Consider the following 20,769-nt stretch of genomic DNA (forward strand, 5'->3'; position numbering starts at 1 on the left):
ATTCCCTACCCTCCTGCCCAGGACAGAAACACCAACCGACTCTGAAGTATCCTCTTGCCCTCTCCGAAAGCTCGCTCTTGGCGCCCCCTGCCGGGCATCTCTGGGCCGCTGAGGCGCAGGAAAGTTAAAGCCCAACTCCAGGCAACCGCATCCAGGTACAACAACAAAAAGACAGACGAAAGCGCTTCCCGCCAAAGCCAGGGGAACTGGAACCCAACAACGCTAGGCCCAGTACCAGGGGTGATCGCGGGGGTTTAACCCCCACCTCCAACAGCTCCTCCGAACATCCCGAGCCCGGATCTTCGCCTGACCCCCAGACCCTGAGCCCGGGTACGAAACGCATGAGGCGGAGGTGCCAGTGCACAGAGGCTCCGCGAGAGGCTAGCGGGTCCCCAGGCCTCACCACCCCTGCCTTAGTCTACCTACCTTAACAAAACAGCCTGGCGGAGTTGAGTCCTAGCCCCACTATCCCCGGATTCTCGCGAACACCGCAAAGCCCCTGTACCGAGAGCAAGAAAATGTCCCCGAGCCCACAGAGCTGGGAGGTAGGCGATTCCGATTGCCAGACCTGGCTGGCTGCAGCTCCCAGCACGCGAGCCTGGCTTCGCGCGGAGTGCGCGCACAGACATCCACACGTACCTGAGAGGTACTAGCCGAGGTGCAGGCTCGCCCACTGTCCGATCGCACACACGGACACTCCAGCTCCTTTCCAACGCACGCTCGGATCTGGGCAAAGGCTAGGACACAAACTTCCAGCCCGTGCACTACCTCCACTGCGGCCGCCCCCTCACTGACGGTGGTCCTATTCCTACTCGCGCCGCTGCCTGGCTGTCCCCACCCAGCTGCCTGCAGAGTAACCCTAACCGAGACCTATACCACCCACAGATAGTCCAATGTTGCCCCAGGTCTAGTGCACCCGCTCAGGGTCTCAGCCACAACACCCAGGGACGCGGCGGGGAGCGGGCTCACCAGATGCGGGGAGCGTTCCTCCTGCCAGTCATCCAGCGCCCAGGGCCCAGAGGGGCTCCAAGGGTCCTCTTCAGCGCGCTGCAAGGGAAGTCGAGGCAGCTGCCGCTACTGCTCCCCGCCACTTCTCCAGAGCTATCTTCTGCTCTCAGCGCGCCGGGCTGGGGACCAGATCCGCCGCCAGGAGCACGGAGTCCCTAGTTGTGCAGCTGAGCAAGCAAGCTCGCGTTGAGCGAGGGCGACCCTCAAGGTGGCAAAGTTGGGTGCCCTCTGCTTGGTAGCCGCTTCTGAGAACACCCCCAAAGAAGGGTCGCACGTGCTGGAGCGTCCCCGCAGTGAGAAACTGGGATGCAGAGGCCACCTCTCTGCAGGAGCCGCGGCCGGCTAGGGTTTGAGAAGCCCACCCGCTACCGGAACGCAGCACCCGGGAGTGGGCACAGCGTGAGCCGCCGGCACCGGCGCCGCCTTCTTGGCGAGTAGAGCAGCGCTGGCTGCGCGGGCCCGGAGCTCGGGGCGGGGAGCCCAGGGCCGCCTAGCCCCGCCCTCGCCACGCCCCCGCGGCCGCACCTCCCCTTCTCCGCCCCTCCCGGGTGTAAGCTGAGCGCCCCACCCGCCCCTGACCTCCCCAGGCCCCTCCTCCGGCCCCGCCCTTCCCGAGATGGGACCCCTAAACACTCCCCGGGGGGCTGTCACCACACCCCACGAGGCCCATTTGTGCCCCTCAGAAGGCAAGTTTACCCAAATGGTGACATTTTAGGGACTCTCTTTCTCGGCTCGCCGAGACCTTCTAAGGTTACCCGCCCCCTGTCCAGTCGCTCCGACGTGGCTACTTTGCGGGTTGGGCTGTATAAAGGGCTGGAGGCAGCTCGACGCAAATCAGAGACGTGGCGCTTCTACTAGGCCGGCCTAGGCTCCAGGTATGTGCGCGCCCTTTGGCGGATCACGGGGAGAGGGTAGAAGTTTAAGATTCAGTTCTTCCCTGTCATCCTAAGAAGGCTGGGGGCAGGATGGGGGCCGGGGGACTAGGGGCTCGCCGCGGATTCTTGCAAGCAAGTTGGGCCCACGTGGCTCTCAGCTAGTTTTGGCTTACTTGGAGAGCATAGATCAGACAAATGAACAAATCTGCCATCCAGGGAAGCAGAGCAAGAGGCCTCCAAGTGGCCCGGGTTACATTAGGAGAGGGTCTCTTCATGGACAGAGCCAGCTGGGCTAATTCGCCAGTCTGCAAGGATATTTGAACCTCTCGGAGTTTATATTAGAACGCAAAGTAAATCGCCTTGGCAGGGCAGTTTTGTTGACTGAGTTGTTCTTTTCTCCTTCTAGGGAAGTGATCAACTCACGGGGTTTTGAACAACTTAAAGGGTTGTTGAATGGGAAAGTCACAGGATAAAGAGAGCCAGAAAACTCGGGTTCCTACCCCTGTAGCCACGTGTGACCCCTTCCCTCAGTATAGGATGGGGTGAGAGCGTCTTCAGGCTATTTTTTTCCCTATCTTGGGCTTTGTTAGTGACTTCAGGATGTTTTTACATTAAGGAACCTCATGAGTCCTCTTAGCTGCAGGACCCAAGGTCGCCCTCATGGGGCCACATTCACACCCTGGTAATTGGCAAGCTGCAAACGTGGGGGGGGGGGGCAGTTCAGAGGTCTGTAAGGGTGTGCCTCGTGCCACTGTACGAACTGGAGACCTGGTAATAGCTGGAATGTGTCACAGCCCCTTCCAGGACCACTGAGATTCAAGAGGAGAACAATAGAAGTACAAATTGCCCCCAATTTGTCGTTTCTGTCACCTTTCAGATAAACGAATTCAGTGAAACTAATTTGAAAGCCTCTGTGGGAGCCCCCAGAGTGCACAGTGGCTGCAAATGTGGGCACGGAGGGGCCCAGAGGCCCAACTTGGATGGCTTTTCGGGGCTTATTTGAGAAGCATCCCTCACAGTTGTTTGGCTTCTACCTCTCTGTGGCAGTTCCTGGTTTCTGGGTCTTGAAGGGAAAAGTCAATGGGTTTCCTGGGCTTGCTTCTTTTTCAGAAGTGTGTGGGCACTGGAGCCATTGCTAACACTCCCCTTCCCTTGCCTACGTGGCACAGGAGCCTGAGAGGCTCTTGGGAGACGGAGGCCTGACAAGGGCCAAGGTCTGGCAGTGGAGGACTTCAGCCTTCCGCATGAACTCAATAGCCTTCCTGTGGGCGGGTGGAACCTAACAGGGGTGAAGAAAGACAAATTAAGACTCACATGTGTTTAGCTAATCCGTATCTGCTACTGTTAAAAACAGTTAACACTTTTTAATAAATTATTTTTTAAGAAAGAAGGAAGTGATGTGCATCATGCCTGTGTGCCCAGCGCTCTGGTGTCTGAGGCAGAAGGGCTGGCACTTAAGGCCAGTTTGGGGTCACCTAGGGGGACTCTGTCTCATATAAACTCACAAGCAAACAAAGAAACTCATCTTAGCTTGGAGGCCTAAGCCCTGTGCACCCTGAGGATTATCAGGTAGACTCTCCCCCTGGGAATGAAGCTACTTTGTGTCACTGCACCCTGAGGATTATCACACAGACTCTCCCCCTCAAAATGAAGCTATTTTGTGTCACCAGAGCAGGAGATGGGCTCAGCCAGGCTGTTTACAAACCACACTGCACCACTGTTGAAATTCGTCATCAGTGATCCGGAATTAGAAATCGCTAATAAGTGAGGACAGAAACCAAATTCTCGTTAAGAATGCTTTCTTGGTTTAAAGTTGACTGGTTCTAAGTTGAGGACGATTTTGTCGCAGACTTGCAGAAAGTCTGTGAAATTTCTGAGCTAGTGTCCTCTGGTGCCACTTGACCAGCTCACCAGAAATGTCAGTCAGAAGCAGCAAAGGCGAAAGGAATTGTTAAACACCAAATACCTGAGACTCAGCACCAAGTAGGCACTCTGGAAAATGTAATTGTTTTAAAGTACTTTTAAATATTTCCTTTTAAAATAAAATTTGATTTTTTTTTCCTTTTAAGAAGTCTTTCTTGTTAAAGTACCCGAATCACCAGACTGTAAAACTAAATGTGATTATGATTTTTACCAAGGGTGTTCTGTTGTCTTCACACTGAAACTCTCTCTTTCTCTTTCCCTTCCCTGCTCCCCACCCCTGCTCAACTGCTTCGGGTGAGCCTTGTGTACAGGGCCAACACTGAGAAAAGCTGGGGAATAACACCGCTGGTGACCATGATGAACTCTGGGGCGCTGATCCATGTGACTTGAAAGACGCCATCCATTTCCTGACTCACCTAGGATGCTCTTCAGCGGTACCAAGCCGTACATGACTTTGAACTAATGCAGCCATTTCCCATCATCTTTATATCCCCTCCCAGGGCCTGATTACAGCTGGAGAATGGAACAGGGGAGCTGCAGAAAGCAAGACCTGAGAGACATGAAGACACAGCTGTGGACCACAGCTGGCTTTCCCAGGAAGACTCACTACCTGCGGACTTTAAAATGTAATAAGACTACTAGAGTATTAAAAGGAAAATAGAAACAATCCTGGAATCCTGGCCTCTTTACACTTGATGTGTCCCTGTAGATGAGCCAGGTAGTTGTTAGAGTCACCGTTAGATAATTTTTCACCCTGGTTTCCAAGATATTCCAACATCCTATGCTTTGTTTTGTTTTTTGACAGTTTCTCTGTGTAGCCCTGGCTGTCCTGGATTCAGTCTGTAGTCCAGGCTGGCCTCCAGCTCAGAGATCCAGCTGCCTCGGTCTCCCCAGTGCTGGGATTAAAGGCGAGCGCCACCACTGCCTGGCAAATGCTCTCCTCTAAACACAGATGCCAAGACAGGAAGCGTGAGGTCACTGTAGCATCGCTCAGAGCTGCTCCGGGATTATTTGTGTTACAGGATTCAGAAGGGCCACAGCTGAAGTAACAGATGGCACCATGATGGCCACCCGAGGAGGTTTTCACAGACGAAGGCATTTGAACTGGAGAAGTTGTGTGAACTTCCACTAGTCCGCTGGGTTTCACCAGAACCCCCTTAGGCTTCCGCTGCCTTTGCCCCAAGAAAGCTCGCTCCCCTTCAGTGCCCATTCCCTGAGTGGTGTTAACGAGACTACATTTGTTTTAAAAGAACATGGTACGTGTCTGGAAGCTGTCATCTCACAGACACACACTCACACACTTTTACACACATAAACACTTACACATTCACATACACACACTTACACACATAAACACTTACACATTCACATACACACATTCACATACACACTCACATACACACACACATTTACACATGCGTACACACTCACACATACACACACTTCTATACACATAAACACACATTCACATACACACACTCACATACACACACATTTACACATGCGTACACACTCATACATACACACTCACACACTTATACACACATAAACACACATTCACATACACACACTCACATACACACACATTTACACATGCGTACACACACACACACAGTCACACACAGATACACACCCACACATACACAGAAGGGGCTTTAAAGAATATGGTATAAAGTGCAGATTCTCAGGTCTTAAGGTGAAGTTCCAGTTGTCCACTCTGCTAGGGTATGTGCGGGAGCCTCCAGCACGGCCCCTCCAAAGTCTAATTTCTACCCAGGGTCTACCTCGGCTTCAAAGGGATATGACAATGGACTTTGTCCCCAGTTATTCTTGACAGATCACACAGAGAGACCTGCCTTCACCCACCCTGGGGGAGTTCTGCTTCCCAGTTACCTCTCAGATTAAAGCCACACTAAGCATGGCATTCTTTCACCTCATAACCATGTTCAAAGAAGGGGCCTGGCTAAAGTGCCAGCCACAGCAGTAAATAGATTCAGGGTTTTCCCAGACGAACCCTCAGGAAGATATGCTTGCTCTCTGGAAGGGGAAGGACTTAGTCTTCAACCGTTATTTTTTTTAACACGTTCAGTGATACCACAAGCATTCAGTAGGGCATCACAATTTGCTTCTGCTACATTTCCAGAAATCAAAGCATTCTAGATGTGTGTGTGCGCACACATGCATGCCAGTACACGCACGCGTGGCTGGATTTCTAGATATGTTTTCTGGCAATCCAATTTTCTGAAGATAAAGCTTGTGCCCTCAAAGCAGTTCAAGTTGTCTTTTAGAAGCACGGTATGGGGAGCAGAAAAATGCTAAGTTTAAATGATTTTTGGAATATCTACAGGAAAGGCAGATGGTTTCTGGCAGGAAGATAAAGCATCCTTTTAGTTTCCTTGGAGTTATTTTCTGACATTGGGACTCATATGTCTTGAGTGTTTATAAGCAAAGAGTGGCTGTACTTACTTTAAAAAGGTATTTTGACTTATTAGCTAATGTCTTCTACGTTCTTCTGTCTTTGAGAAACAGAGCTTCGAGGGGCATAAATCCTTTCAGAAATACACTTTAAAAATATATTTAGATTTTGAAGCACAAATTTCTCTGCCCAAGTTCATTTCAATATTTACCAACTAAATTTAGCATAATGACCTTGAATTCAATAAAAGGGATATTTGTAGAATTAACCAAAGGGGGGGGGGCATGTCTTCTCAAGCAAATTAGGAAGAATAAAGGTTGTTGGGTTCTTGTAGTCCTCTGTCAAAATTTATTTCTGACCTTCCTTGCCATTCCCTCCATTACTGCCTTAATTCAGCATGTCAGTTCCTCTCCTTCCAAACACAACACTGCTGACAGCAGTGATTGCTCCTCAAACAGCATCACCCCCCCTCCCCAAGCATCATCTTTAATGACACAAGACTGATTTTATTTGAATTGCAAAATAACTGGTTTTAAAACAAACACAAACAACAAAACTTTCTTGCAACTGGATGAAGCCTTGCTATTCAGTTGGGGACAGCAAGGTGAACGCTGGGTAAGGTTCTGTGCAGATGTAAACCCCCAGATGTGATTTTTTTTTCCCTTTCCTCTCTACCCTGAGTCTGCTCAGAACTTAATGTGGTGGCTGAATTACAGTTCCCACCTTAGTCTGTAACCAGAAATAAGTCGGGAACAAAGAAGATAGTGAAAATGACTCTTAAATCCTGGGGCCCCTGGCTGCTCTGTGTTCTTTACCCTGATTGTTGAGTGAACTATGCTGAGAAGAGATGGGGGTTAACAAAGCTGAACTGTGGTGTCTGTGGGAGGATTTCCAGGGAAAATAAACTAAGGGAGGAAGATATATACTGGCTTGTTTCTGCTTTCTGACGAAACCTAGAATAGCCTAAGAAGAGGACAGACACTTCAGTTGAGGAGCTGCCTCCTTCAGACTGGCCTATGGCATATGGGTGAGGTGTTTTATTATTATTATTATTATTATTATTATTATTATTATTATTATTATTAATGATGGAGATAGCACAGCCCACTGTGGGTGGTACCACCCCTAGTTAGGCGGTCCTGGACTATATAAGATAGGGAGCTGAACAGAAACCAGAGAGCTAGCAAGCCAGTAACCAGTATTCCTTCATGGCCAATGCTTAAATTTCTGCCTCGAGTTTCCTACCTTGGGTTCCCACCCTCACTTTTCTCTGAAACTAGCGATGTAATAGGAGGTAAATCCTTCTTCCCGAATTCCCTTCTGATCATGGTATTTATCACAGCAAAAAAGAAAAAAAAAACTAAGACCCTCCACAGACAACATGGTATGAGCTCTTCTGCCTTGTCCCCCCCTGCCCCAGACAGCATGGTGTGAGCTCTTCTGCCTTGCCCCCCCCCACCCCCAGACAGCATGGTGTGAGCTCTTCTGCCTTGTCCTCCTCCACAGACAGCATGCTGTGAGCTCTTCTGCCTTGTCCCCCCCCACCCCCAGACAGCATGGTGTGAGCTCTTCTGCCTTGTCCTCCCCAGGGTGAGAGACTGAAACCTTCCATACTACTAGCAAAATCTTTCCTCTTTAAATTCTCTCTCTCTGGTTTGGGCACAATGGTGAAAAAGGCAACTAACACAAGCCCCTGAGTTGCTTCCTGTTGCCTTTTATCCATCTGCTCTGCCTCAGAGCTGAGAATGAAGATCCAGAGGGAGGCTACGGAGTCTGAAACATCATCCCTAACCATCAGCCCCAGAACTCCGCTGCATCCTTCCCACCAGCGTTCCCAACTTCAGCAGCTTTTATCGCTCAGCGCTGCAGGCGCTCAGCTGCACTTTAACAACACAAGAGCCGTACTCTGTCCTGTTTGAAGGAAGAACTACAAAAATGCCAACTCCTGTCCTGTTTGGGATTATGATGCTCATTTGTTACAGTAGACTAATGCCATCAGGAGTTCGTTATTATCCTTACATTCTGCTGTCTACAGAGCATTAAGATAGGGACACAATTCAGCAGAGGTCTTTATCCCCTTTTAACAAGGATCCCTTCCCTCCTGGCTCCAACATCTTCCTCATTTCCGTCAAAGAATTCATTATGATGAGCTTAGCATCCAGAGTTCTACCAATGTTCTGTTCAGGTGGAAAAGCAGCACGTGAAGCATCTATGGTGCGGCCCGAGCATCACAAGGAAATGTGCTATAGCACATTTGAAAAAGCAGAACCAGACTCAGTATCTGAACACCAGAAAAAGAACAGAGCGAGATGGACATGTGATACTTTGTATCCCGTTAGTGGAACAGACTGTACAGGTTAATAGACTGCAAAGATACAACATATAAAAATTTGTTTTGTTTTTAAAGACAACCTTAGACAACAGGAAAGCCTCTGGCAACCTACCTAGCTTCCTAGAAAAATCTGGCATCTAAGTACTGAAGAAGGAATGACAACCCAGAACAATGTGTAACGTTCACAAAACTGAGCACGAAATATGTTCCCAAGCGAAGGTCAGGGAACATCTCAGACTGGGTCCCTCTGTGTAGTCTGTGGAAGAAAGAAAGACATTTTCAACTCACCATTAGTCCTTACTTTATAAAAGATTTTTAAAAATTAAGTGAAGGATCTTTCTTCTGGATTCTATTCTTCAACTCTGAAATGCTGATTTTAAAGAGTAGTGTGAATGTTTAGCTGCAGATTCACTGATCGTAAGGAAGAACCCTTAGGAGAATGAACAGATTCTTAGAACAAAGAGGACAGTTGGAAAGACTTCCGCAGCAAGGAAACTTGGGAAGCCTCAACAAGGCCTGAATGAGCTGGTGCAGGAACCACGTGGGATGTTGTATCCTGAACACTCCCCACTTTAATCATTTTACAGAATGCTGAACTCCTCAGTCAACCTTCTCCATGGAACTGAAGAAGACCTGTACTTATTGAGTAAAGCAACAGTGAAATCCCATAAAGAGAGAAACTTCACCTGAAGAGGACTAAGGTTGGTGCAAGCTATTCAGTGGTGTTGATACAGTTACATAGACTGAAAAACACTGAAATATTAGCCCAGGAGTCAACAAAGAGAACAACTTTGTAGCAGAGAATCTATGAACAGCAGGCTGAGGTAGGAGTTGTTTGGTTTTTTTTGTTTTTTTTTGTTTTTTTTTTTTTCACAGGTGGCAGGTAGCTTGTTGGGGAGAACAGGGACTCAACTCCAGAGTTTAAGGCGGTTGACCCTCCAGGTGTACAAGTGTTGGCTGAGTCACCTCCCTCAGGCCATTCACTCAAACTGCTTCAAAGTATATGAAAGCATAAATTAAAACAAAACAGTAAAAACATTTAAGAAACACATAAGCAGCCGGGCGGTGGTGGCGCACGCCTTTAATCCCAGCACTCGGGAGGCAGAGGCAGGCGGATCTCTGTGAGTTCGAGACCAGCCTGGTCTACAAGAGCTAGTTCCAGGATAGGCTTCAAAGCTACAGAGAAACCCTGTCTCGAAAAACCAATAAATAAATAAATAAATAAAAACACATAAGCAGCTATCCACAAGCAGTTCTTAAAATAAGATACAAAGACCAGCCAAAAAAGAAAAACCAGTGCAGCAAACCATATTAAAGTTTAGAATGTCCATGCAAGGATACACAACTTAGAAGCAAGCCCTGGCTCTGGGGGACTTTGTGTGCATACAACTAAAGGGGATAGGCAGTGTATACTCCCAATCTCCAATCGACCCACTGGGAAAGAACTAAGTGCAAAAATGTACAAATAGAACAGGCATTCAATGGCTAATAGGCATAATAGTATCATGCCACCCCTTACCAAAATCACAAAAGCCAACCAAAATAAGGGTCCATTAAATACCAGTCAGACTGGCCACAGTTAAGAAGTCTGGCAGCAAAAACTAACACTGGCAAAAATGACTCTGGAAGTGTGAATTGTTATAATCACTCTGCAAGGCATTTTGGGTACTCTTGTAAGGTTGAAAATGCACATTTAAATATATCCATTGGAAAGGGGAACAGGAAAACTACTGTCGGTTTATTAATAAATAAAAACTAACCCTTAAAACAAAATAACTTACCTGAACAATGTATGGACACGTGCACAGTAGTTAAAAGTCCCAGGCATAAATGCTAAATTCATGACTTCCTGTTCAAAAGAGAGGGAAGACTGTAGAGAGCTAAACAAAGGCCACCAATTGTAGATGTGATCTTGTTTTTCCATTAATAGAGAAATAAGGAATAGTGCACATACTGAAATGTTAAGATCAAACAGGGCAGTTTGGGTGGACACTCATTAGATTAGCGCCCTTTTCTGAATCCTCAAAAGATTTCCTAATTCAATAAAGAGGGTTAATGGGAAGAAAGGAGGCACAGAGTCAGTGCAGGAAGCTCATTAAATTCGTTTTGTCCCAAAGAAAAGTAAGAATCTGTAGCAGCTGGAGGGACATGCGTACAGCGGGCTAGTTTAGAAGTGGATCACTGGAAGACTGTTTTAGCATTGCCTGAAATGCTTCTATGGACAGAGTCTAGGTATCTATGTAGTAGGAAAACATGATAATCTTAGGACAAAGGCCTTGCTAAGCTAAGAGGCCATAGGATTTGTATTTGGAGGGAGCAGGGTCCTCCAAGAATTATCAAGAGAAAACCGATCAGGGCGAGACCCAACTGAGGTGGGGATTGAATCTTTATCGACACATGTAGATACCTGATCCCCTGAGGACTTCTGTTTTCCTAACATGGCCTGAGCAAAGCTTTCGTCTGGAGCAGAGAGCAGGTATGAAAAGATAAAGGGAGCAACAGAATAAGCACGGTGCACATCAGGAAAAGGAACTTACTGAGGAGCCGCCCTAGAGTCTCCATAGATCAGGAATACTCGTGGTCCTTATCCCAAGATGAACTCCATCGGCAGCCTGGTAGGTTCTGTCCAGCATCATTAAGCATCTCCAGCACAGGCAGAGGTGTGGGATAATAAAATCCATCTTGAAGATGATTAAGCATCTCCAGCACAGGCAGGGGTGTGGGATAATAGAATCCAGGCAGAAGATGATTAAGCATCTCCAGCACAGGCAGAGGTATGGGATGCTAGAATCCAGGCAAAAGATAACAGGCAAGAAAGAGAGCAGGGACACAGAGGAAGTTTGTGAGAAGTACTTTTGGGAGCATCATGCGATGCGAACTAGCTTTTAAATACCCAGAGACAAAACTGTTGGCTGTGTCAATGGCTTGGAGTGTGGGGCACTAGCTGAGATCTAGGAACCATTGTCATGGAAGCCTGGTATCCTGAGGTCTATCTGTGGCAATGGAATTAAATGGAATTAAAAAATGGAATTAAAAAAATGTTTCTGTTTGTTGAGAGTAATAGCTAGGGGCAGAAGACGAACGTCTCAGATACAGGATCAGTGCTGACATTTGATCTCTAAGAGAAATCTTCAGTGACTATAGCTATATAGTGGACTTCATATGCAGTTATATGAAGTTAACCATAAACAAAATCATTTTATAGTTTTGAGTGTGTGATTCAGAGGCGGAAAAAAAAGATCCCTGTGAAGTAAACCAATAACCCAAGGAACACAGAAGTATATGATTCTAGCTCCAAACTATATGTCTTTATTACTACATCAGCCTGCACCTACAGGTCTCAACACAGTAAACGCTAACAAGCATACAATGGAATTTGACGTTCATCTCCAGTGCCTCCTTGGCCGAGATAGTGATAAACCTTCACTGATTGGACTGATTAGAAGTAGCTGGAGACTTTTCCAAACTTCAAAAGTCATGGCTGTCTTTGTATACATTGAATCAGTCTCCATGGATCGGGGCCCAGACCTATGATTTTAGAATTTGACAACCAAACCTGTTCAAAGAAACCATCACTTTTTCAGGTCTGTACTAGAAGGGGTCTTAGAGCTGAGAGATGTGGTCACAAGCCCTAACCAGAAGCAGTCTCCCACTGAGAAGAACAACTGACAAATGAAAATTTAATTTTATACAAAGGAGTCTCCCTGGGGAAACAAACTACTCTTAAGGACAGGACCCATCCCAAGCTGTTGATGGCCAACAGAAAGCAAATACAATGGCATTTTTAAGGATCCTTGTGTCATAATGTCAGGGTTTTTTATTTTATTTCTATCTTATTTATTTATTTATTTATTTATTCACTCATTCATTCTTATTGTGCAGGTTTATGTATTATAACTTCTTATTTTAAGTTTTGATGTGATTCCTGAATATGTGAATGATTATGTCTCTGTATATTTATCTGTTTCTTTGTCTTTTCTTAAGCCCCTTTCCTTCTGTCTGCTTGTTTAGTCCTATTCCAAAGCATTAGATTTTGTTTCATCTTATTGTATTTCATTTTATTAGTATCGCTTTGAAGCCTGTTCATTTTCTAATGAGAGACAGAAATGTTAGGGAAGATGGGGAGGCACTGGGATGAAAGAAGGAAGGGAAAACCTAATCAGATGAAAAAATCTAATTTCAATAACAGAAAGATAAACAAACAATGAATAAAGAAAAAGACATGAAGTTGGTATGGGGTGTTGGGGATGAGTGCAGGGGCAAGTCGAAGGGAAGAAATAGGGATCTATATGACCATATTTCATTGTATATATGTATAAAAGTCTCTAAGATTAAAAATACTTTAAAAATGAATACAACATCAACTGTCATGTACGGTGCCGTCGGCCCTGAGAGGACGAAGATGGCAGTGCCCAGATGCCCTCTTGCCCATCGCTAGGATTCTCCTGCAGTGTCCAGAACTCTTCCTGCAGAGAGTCTCATCCCACCCAGGCTGCGCTGACGCGGGCTTCCTATTAAGACTCTTACACAATCCAGGAGGCTTCTCATACTTGCCCCTTTGTTCAGAGACTCATGAAAATATTGACTTTATCAATTGACTTAAAGCATTATGTGTATTAATAATATTCTCTGCAAATGTTTAGATTTATTTCTGTAGGGGATATCTTCATTCATATTATCCTCCCCCTTTCTTTCTCTTGCTCCTTATTTTCCTCTTACACACACACACACACACACACACACACACACATAAACATACTTACAGATATACATACACACACATACATACACACATGCACACAAACATACATACATACACACACACACCACACCTCTTCTTTATATTTGGATCAGATTTCACCTTTTTATTTCTCTTTGTTTGTTTTAAATTGAGACAAGGGCCTGTTGTAACAGCGATTCTTGGTTGTCAACTTGACAAACATGGAAAGAGGGAACCTTGTTGAGCAATTGCCTCTATCAGGTTGGCTAGGGGCATTTCTTGGTTGTACCTGATCAAAGTGCTTAGCCTCCTGTGGGTGTGGTGACCCTGAGCAAGGGGTCCTAAGTTCTATAAGGAAGCTAGCCGAACAGAAGAATAAAAAGCAAGCCCATAAGCAGCTTTTCGCCATGGTTCCTGCCCTGACTCCCCTCAATGATGGGCTGTGGCAGGATGTGTGAGCCAAATAAACCCTTCCCTGTCCAAGCTGGGTTCTGTTGTGGGGTTTATCACAGTAGTTGAGAAGCGAACCTGGATACCAGGTTCAAACTGAATCCTCCTGCTTCAGCAGGAGGCTGTCTTCCAGGATGACAACTTACAGTCTTCCACAGCTGCACTCAGAAGCAAGAGAGAGCTCTGGGGGTCAGCGGAATGGGCAAGAAAGGATTTCCCATTGGGTAGCAAGCACTAAGGCTTTCTGACCATTGCTCACATGTCTCTGTCCCAGCTCCCCAGCTGGTTGTCTGATCATGCCAGTGCAAAAATCCCAGTAATGTTTATTTTTTCCAGAAACTGCCCAGAAGGAATTCTGTCATCCCAACATACTCTGGAGTCCTTTATGGGGATCTTGGGCAGTAAAGAAAAATCCAGTTATGCCTTCCAAGGTCTGCCATGTGGAATATTGCTGCACTCACTGCTTGGAGCAAGTTGCCTTCTATCCCTTGGAACCCCTAAAACTGCACAGATAGAATGTGGATTCTGCTCAGAGGTGGGGATGGATCAATGAAGGTATGGACTGCAGAGGACTACAGCTATGCTACTGAAGTGTAGGTGCGCTGGGCCTTTCATTTATTGGTAGCAAACATGTATGGAGTATTCTTCAGTGACCAGGCTATGATGCAAAGGTCTACAGGGCTACCCTTCCACATTGACTGGCTGTCATAGAAGCTGTACCTGTCACCACCTTACAGATGAGCACACTGACACACAGACAGACTATATAATTCCCAGGTTAGACACCAGGAAGTGGAGACAGAAGCAGTCAGCCACACGGCTGGCACCAAGGATCAGGTCCTCACCACCTCCTCTGTATGAGATCAGGGCTGGCAAATGTTTTCTATCAAGGGCCAGGAAGTAAATATTTTAGGCTCTCTGAGTCAGACAGTTTCTGTTGCAACTCTAGACAATATAAAAACAAATCATGTTCTATTAATAATTTATTCTTAAAATCATGCCAGATTTGGCCTTTGGTGAGAGTGTGTCAATCCGAACTCTAGATCAAAGGCTCTGAAACTCAACTGTCCTGTAAAGTCATAGGAAGAGCAACCTATTAATTCAGATTAGTGTCTGCCAATACACCCTGATTCTGATGTATTAGGTCACCTGTAAGTCCACAAATTATCTCTCGTTATCCTGTCTACTGGACATGCCAAATCTCAAGACAGACACCTGCCTTTCAGAGCCAGGTGTCTGCTCTGGCGATGGAGACAAAAAATTCAAGATTTGCTTATGGGAAGAAAGGAAGATGAGTGACCATATTGTGATGTTAGATTGTTTCCAACTATTTCAAAATGTGCCAAAAATACCAAGGCTTTGGGAAAATTGTAGTAATTCAAGAGAATGGCGTTGCCTAGTGTGGGGAACTCATTTGCATCATACCATCTGAATTTTTCATTCAGTCTTGGGTCTTGTTCAAGTTGCATTGAATGTGCAAAGTTACAATTCTACACAAGAAGCTTTTGTCCATAAGGCACGGTTGCATAGAGACTGAGGACTAAGGGACGGAACGTTATCGGGGTTCAGAGCAGGCAAACGGGGATTTTGGTGCTGGAGAGGCTGGAGTAAGGCTGGCTAGAAACCTGTAAACAGCTCCGTGACAAAGGTGACCTAGGGCGCCCATGGCCCACGGCTCATTTTATTTAGGAGAATGGGTGAGAAATTAAAATATTCTTACATACTTTGATTTAGACAGAGGAAAAAGGTTGTTTGGTTTAAAAACAAACATGAGCTCCCCTTGCTCCTCATTTTGAGAAAAAGTGAGCACAGCCATATAGAGAAAAGCCAGCAGCCCGTCTTTCCCCCACACCCGCGTCCGCTGCCGATCCTAACTGACAAAACCCTCCCAGCACTTTTATTTCACTCCAGATGACCAGGGGAAACTGAACTTCTAAGCTCTTTTTATTCCAAAGCTAATGGGTTACATTCTTGAGGTCAGCAAGCAGGTGGAACTGAAGACGAGAATATAAAATTGTGGAATTAATATTACTTCATTCAAGGTGGGATCCGAGCAGTAGTAGGGCCTTTCAAGACTCTTGATCTTCAGTCTCATCATTCCTGCAAGGGCACTGGGCCAGACTGACTGCACATCCTTCCTGACTTTGCAGAGCTAACTGAGGCAGAGCAGGATCAGGCACAGATGCTCCGTCTCCTAGCAAGTAAGCTGTTCCCCACTTCGGCCCTGACTATGGTCTCCATCAATGCCTCAGGCAAGCAATTCCAGTTTTCATTTTCAGTGCTTTCTGTATGAGTTACTCTCCCCAGTGCTGTGGTAGAGTAACCCAGTAAAAGTGTATTTAAGGAACAAACACATTTGAGTTCAAGGGCAGAAGCCATCAAGTCAGGAAAGTCGTGTCAGCAGGAACCTGAGGTGGAGCCAAGAGCAAGGATGCTAGCGGGGTGGCCCCTCGCTCATCTGCGCCTTTCCATGCAGTCTGTGACCCCAGCCACAGAACAGAGCTCCCACCTCTGCTATCCTGGTCTAGATGACCACTACCAGGCACTCCGGGAGACTTGCCTTTCAAGAGATTCTAGAACATGTCAAGTTGGCAATCAGTATTAATTATCACACCTGATAATATATGATTCTATGTTATGAGAGGAAGCAGAAGGAAAGGAGGAGGAGGAAGAGTAGAACCAGGGCTGCTGTGGTGTAAGGGGCCATTCAAATATCTGCGCCTACCCTTAGATTTATGTAAGAACTCAATCACCATCCCCCCACAAGGTCGAAGTGATCCTAGGCTCCCAGCTATCTCTTGTTTCCTCTCAAAGTGTGTCATCTCCACATGGGAGACACATTCTCACGAGGTCTAGAGTTGCTCCTCTCAGTCTGGTACCACAAACTGATGCAGGGATTCAGTCCAGCTAATACAGTCAATACGCAATAGTGGCAGGGGACCTTAGCTGATAACCAAACTTCCTGGATAGACCAACTCCAGAAGATGGCTTAGCGTGTAGGGTTCTGCCACCTAGCAATCTCCAGTGGAGCTCTCTGGAAGAAGATACTTGTCCGCTGACATCATGAGGTCCCACTTGTGTGCTGGACGTACCACGTTGGTCTACTGGCCTTGGTCACCTGGCCACATGCACACCATTTCATTACTCACTTCAGTGAGTTCTTTGCTGCTCCCTGTCCCAAGGCTTCACCAACTTGACCAAACAGGAATCAGAAGTCACTAGCTATATTACCTTGCAGTCAGGAAACAGAGACCTGACAGGAAGTAGGGCCAGGCTGTATAACATCGAGGCCCAACCCCAGAGACTCACTTCCTCTGGCAAAGCTCCACCTCCTAAAAATTCCAAACCAGAGCCACCAGCTGGCGCCCAAGTATCCAAACACATGAGTCAATAGGGGCATTGACAATTGTTTTGCTGGCTCACGGTTCCATCACCCCTCACACTGATTGCGTAATATACAATAGACTAAGCCAGATCAAATTGCTAATATCTCACAGTTTTATGTCTATAGAAAGTGCTTTCATCTGGTTTGACTCATGTCATTATACCTAAGTTTAGCCCAGTAGATGGAAAACTCTTTTGCCCGATTGATCAGAAATTAGAGTTGACCTTTTACCCCATCTGTGCAGAGCTTCAGGGGCCTTAAGCGATGTTGCTATGTGAACACAAGTTGGTGAACTCAATGGTTAGTCTGATGTTTTTAGAATGATGCTTCTGCAGTAATCAATCTAAACCAACAGTTCTCAGAGTCATGTTACAGAACTGACCTCAAAATTTCACATGTTTGTGCCTGCATGCATGTGTGTGTAAAATGTATTTCAATATACTTTGTACACATGCAGAATTTTCTCTGCTTCATTTCAAAACATTAAGCATAAAAGGAAAGAACAACATTCACAAAGTATAAATAAAATGATTTAATTTTTAGGTCTGTTTAAAATAAAATTTAATTTAAAATGTCAAGAGCTATACAGATAACTAGATACCATGTGAAAATACAATACCCAATGTTAAAATATGTGCTTCATATTGGAGTGTGTGAAATGCACCTCTCAATTGCTCCTATGGTTCTCAGAGTAGATAAAGAATAAAATCCAGAAAGAAAAGCTGAAAATGTTGGCAGCTCTTGTCAAAACTTAGCAAAGGGGTTGGTACTAGCTGATGTCGTCTTTCTTTTGAGAACATTTTGCTGCTCTTACCTGGAGCTTAGGAAACAGAATTGTCAGCAGGGAAGTGATGGTGGAAAGACACCAGCTGCCGGATGTACAATTCTGAGTTCTGAATGAACATGTCTAGACAGAGGCAGGAGTCAGCGCCACTGAGGCTACTGTGAAGGTAGCCAAACACAGAGCGGCCTATCACAGGGAATCATGCTAAGGCCACTGACGACCTTGGCCAGAGCAGCTTTTGTGGAATTAAAGATGAGTAGGAGACGAGGGAAGCAATGAGGAAACAATGTTCTCAGAGTTGGCCCCAAGCTCAGTGACAAGGTTTTAATCTCAACTTGTTGGAACCGAAGTCAGTGCAAAAGTAGACCCACCCATCTAAATATTTAAGATGTACAAGACATGAACATGTTACAGAAGAGGACAATAACCTCAGGAGTAAAGGGTGTTTTATAAATGGGAAAATGATGGACACAGGGTAGTTGGGATCTCCGAAACTCTACACGCAAACTCAGCTGTCTCAGTGCGCATCTCAACTTTACCGTCACAATGAACTCAAGGGCTACAGAGTGACATCCGGGTGAACAACCAGGAAGGACAGGTTTGAAGTTGCAGTTTTGGGATTTCTTTGAGACTGGGGCTGCCTGGTAGACTCGGCAAGCAGAGTGGGGGTGTTGGTTTTCCTTCCCCGAAACTGATGCAGAACGTCAGTGTCAAAAGCAGGACATCCAAGGAAGCACTGTGGTCCTGTTAACAACACAGGCTGCATGATCTCAGTCCATGAAAGCGTGGCTGGAGCTTGAGTGATTTCAATGGCTCCCTGATGCCACCAACCAGCCACCTGCGGTACAGAAGGTGAAAAGGAAAAGAGACCTGATAGCTGTTGGCGACTCCACATCAAAAATGGGGACAGTCATGACAACAGACTCTAAACCTCCTTCAGCACTGTCTACCTGCCGCCATGTCAGTGAGGCCAACTCAGATGTCTGATTTAAATATCCACCCCTGCTCTCACACACCTAGTGCCCTTTCTAAACTATACTCCAATGACCCCCTTCCCAGGGCACAAATTGCCTTCTAACAAACTATAGGGATGTCTTAACTGACATCCCGCCTGTGACTGAACAACATTCCCTCAGGTTAGGACATCTCCCCAGCAAAGATAGCAGAGGCAGGAAGGTTAAACAAACAGGCTTTAATGAAACAGAAGTACTCAAGAGGATAGGGCATGGTGCAGAGGCCAAGAGTGATAAAGAGGGAAAGGAACAGAGACCCACTCTCTAGGATTCCGTTCCTGGTAGCTGTTTATTGAGGGTTAAAGGAGAGTCTGAGTAACAGGCTCTGCGTATAAAAACAGGCCCACGTGAGCAACATCCAGGCTTGATCTTTGGGGCGAACAGGAAAAGATAATTAACAATGTCCTATTAAGTGTTGGTTTCTAATTTGTAGTCGCTGAAGGAGCGTTTAGATACGAGGAGTATACAGCCATGCCCTTGTCACTGGCTTGCCTAGGAGCAGTCAGTTCAACGCAGCTGCCATTGGTTCATCCTTAACAATCAAAAGCCCCTAGCTGCTTTTCCAGTTCATGGTTAACTAAGTGGAGACAGCCGGTTGGAGGGTGGCGTGCTCAAAGACCTGCGTCAGAATGTTTTAAGATACCTCTTGACAACCTGTCTTCCTTATCAAACTCCTTGCATACCCAAACACACTCAGCCCAGGGAATATCACAGCTCAGCCCCAAAGCACACGGTAGGGTGTGGCCGATGGGAAAAGCAGCTTATTGTGATGAGCCAACATCACAGGAAGAGACTGCTTTAAGTACTGCCAGCTTGGGAAAAGACCCAAATTCAAAACTCAAATTACATTTACTAATTTATCTATTTTTAAAATACTCTTGCTACACAGTACAGGCTATCCTTGAACTTGTAATGTGCCTGCTCCTTGTTCCCAGGTTCTAGAATTAAAGTTATGTGCCACACTCCTCAGCCTCAAAGTATGGGCTCTACCGAAGACATATCACTTTCCAATATGTATTATATGTGCATGAGTGTCTTGCCCATATGCATATCTGTGTGCCATATTCATGCCTGGTGCTTATGAAGGTCAGAAAAAGGTATCAGATGCCTGGTGATGTGGGAGAAAGGAGGCTGAGTCAGAGAGAAGCCATGTAGCCCCACCAGAGCCAGATAGAACTTTAGCCAGTAAGCCACAGCCACGTGGTGATACACAGATTAAAAGAAATGGGTTAAATTAATATGTAAGAGTCAGCCAATAAGAAGCTAGAGCTAATGGGCCAAGCAGTGATTTAATTAATACAGTTCCTGTGTGGTTATTTCGGGGCTAAGTGGCCAGGACAAACAAGTGGCCCCCGCCTCCTCCAATACCCTAGAGATATAGATGACTGTAACGGGTTATATAGGTGCTAGGAAATTGCTAGAAACACAACCCAGGTCCTTGGCAGGAGCAGAAGGGGCTCTTAACCACTGAGCCATTTCTCTGGCCCTGCATATGTCTTTTTAAAATTCATAAAATTGAAAAAATTGCAAGTCAAAGTGTCAGATGTCAGGGATCATCTTCACAAATTTCTCTTTCACTGTGGCAACTGCACTCCCCTCTTACTAGTAAGTAGATTCTGTAAGACCAGGAACTTCTGTCTTTTCTGTTTTGGAAATAGTGTCACATCTGTATTTAGTGCTCAGTTATATCTGCTGGCTGGACAGTGGGTGATACAGGTGACAGGAGACAGAGAACCTGATAAATTAGCCTTCGTGTCAGTGGTTTCCCTGGGAGGAAAGGAATTCCTAACTGTAGATACATCTCTTAATGAATGTGCGTCTTCAATTGCATAATGCCATACCCCCAGTTCCCTTTTAAAATGC

At 46.0% G+C, this 20,769-nt stretch overlaps 1 non-coding gene across 1 annotated transcript; it reads left to right on the forward strand.

Moving 5' to 3' along the window:
- The first annotated feature begins 4,153 nt into the window (after positions 1-4,153).
- LOC119810950 lies at positions 4,154-4,223 on the forward strand. The gene has a single exon (XR_005284886.1). It is a non-coding gene; the product is annotated as a small nucleolar RNA SNORD123 (small nucleolar RNA).
- The last annotated feature ends 16,546 nt before the right edge of the window (positions 4,224-20,769 follow it).

This window comes from Arvicola amphibius, chromosome 3 (genome assembly GCF_903992535.2).
Source record: "Arvicola amphibius chromosome 3, mArvAmp1.2, whole genome shotgun sequence".
In the NCBI taxonomy this organism is placed as follows: Eukaryota; Metazoa; Chordata; class Mammalia; order Rodentia; family Cricetidae; genus Arvicola; species Arvicola amphibius.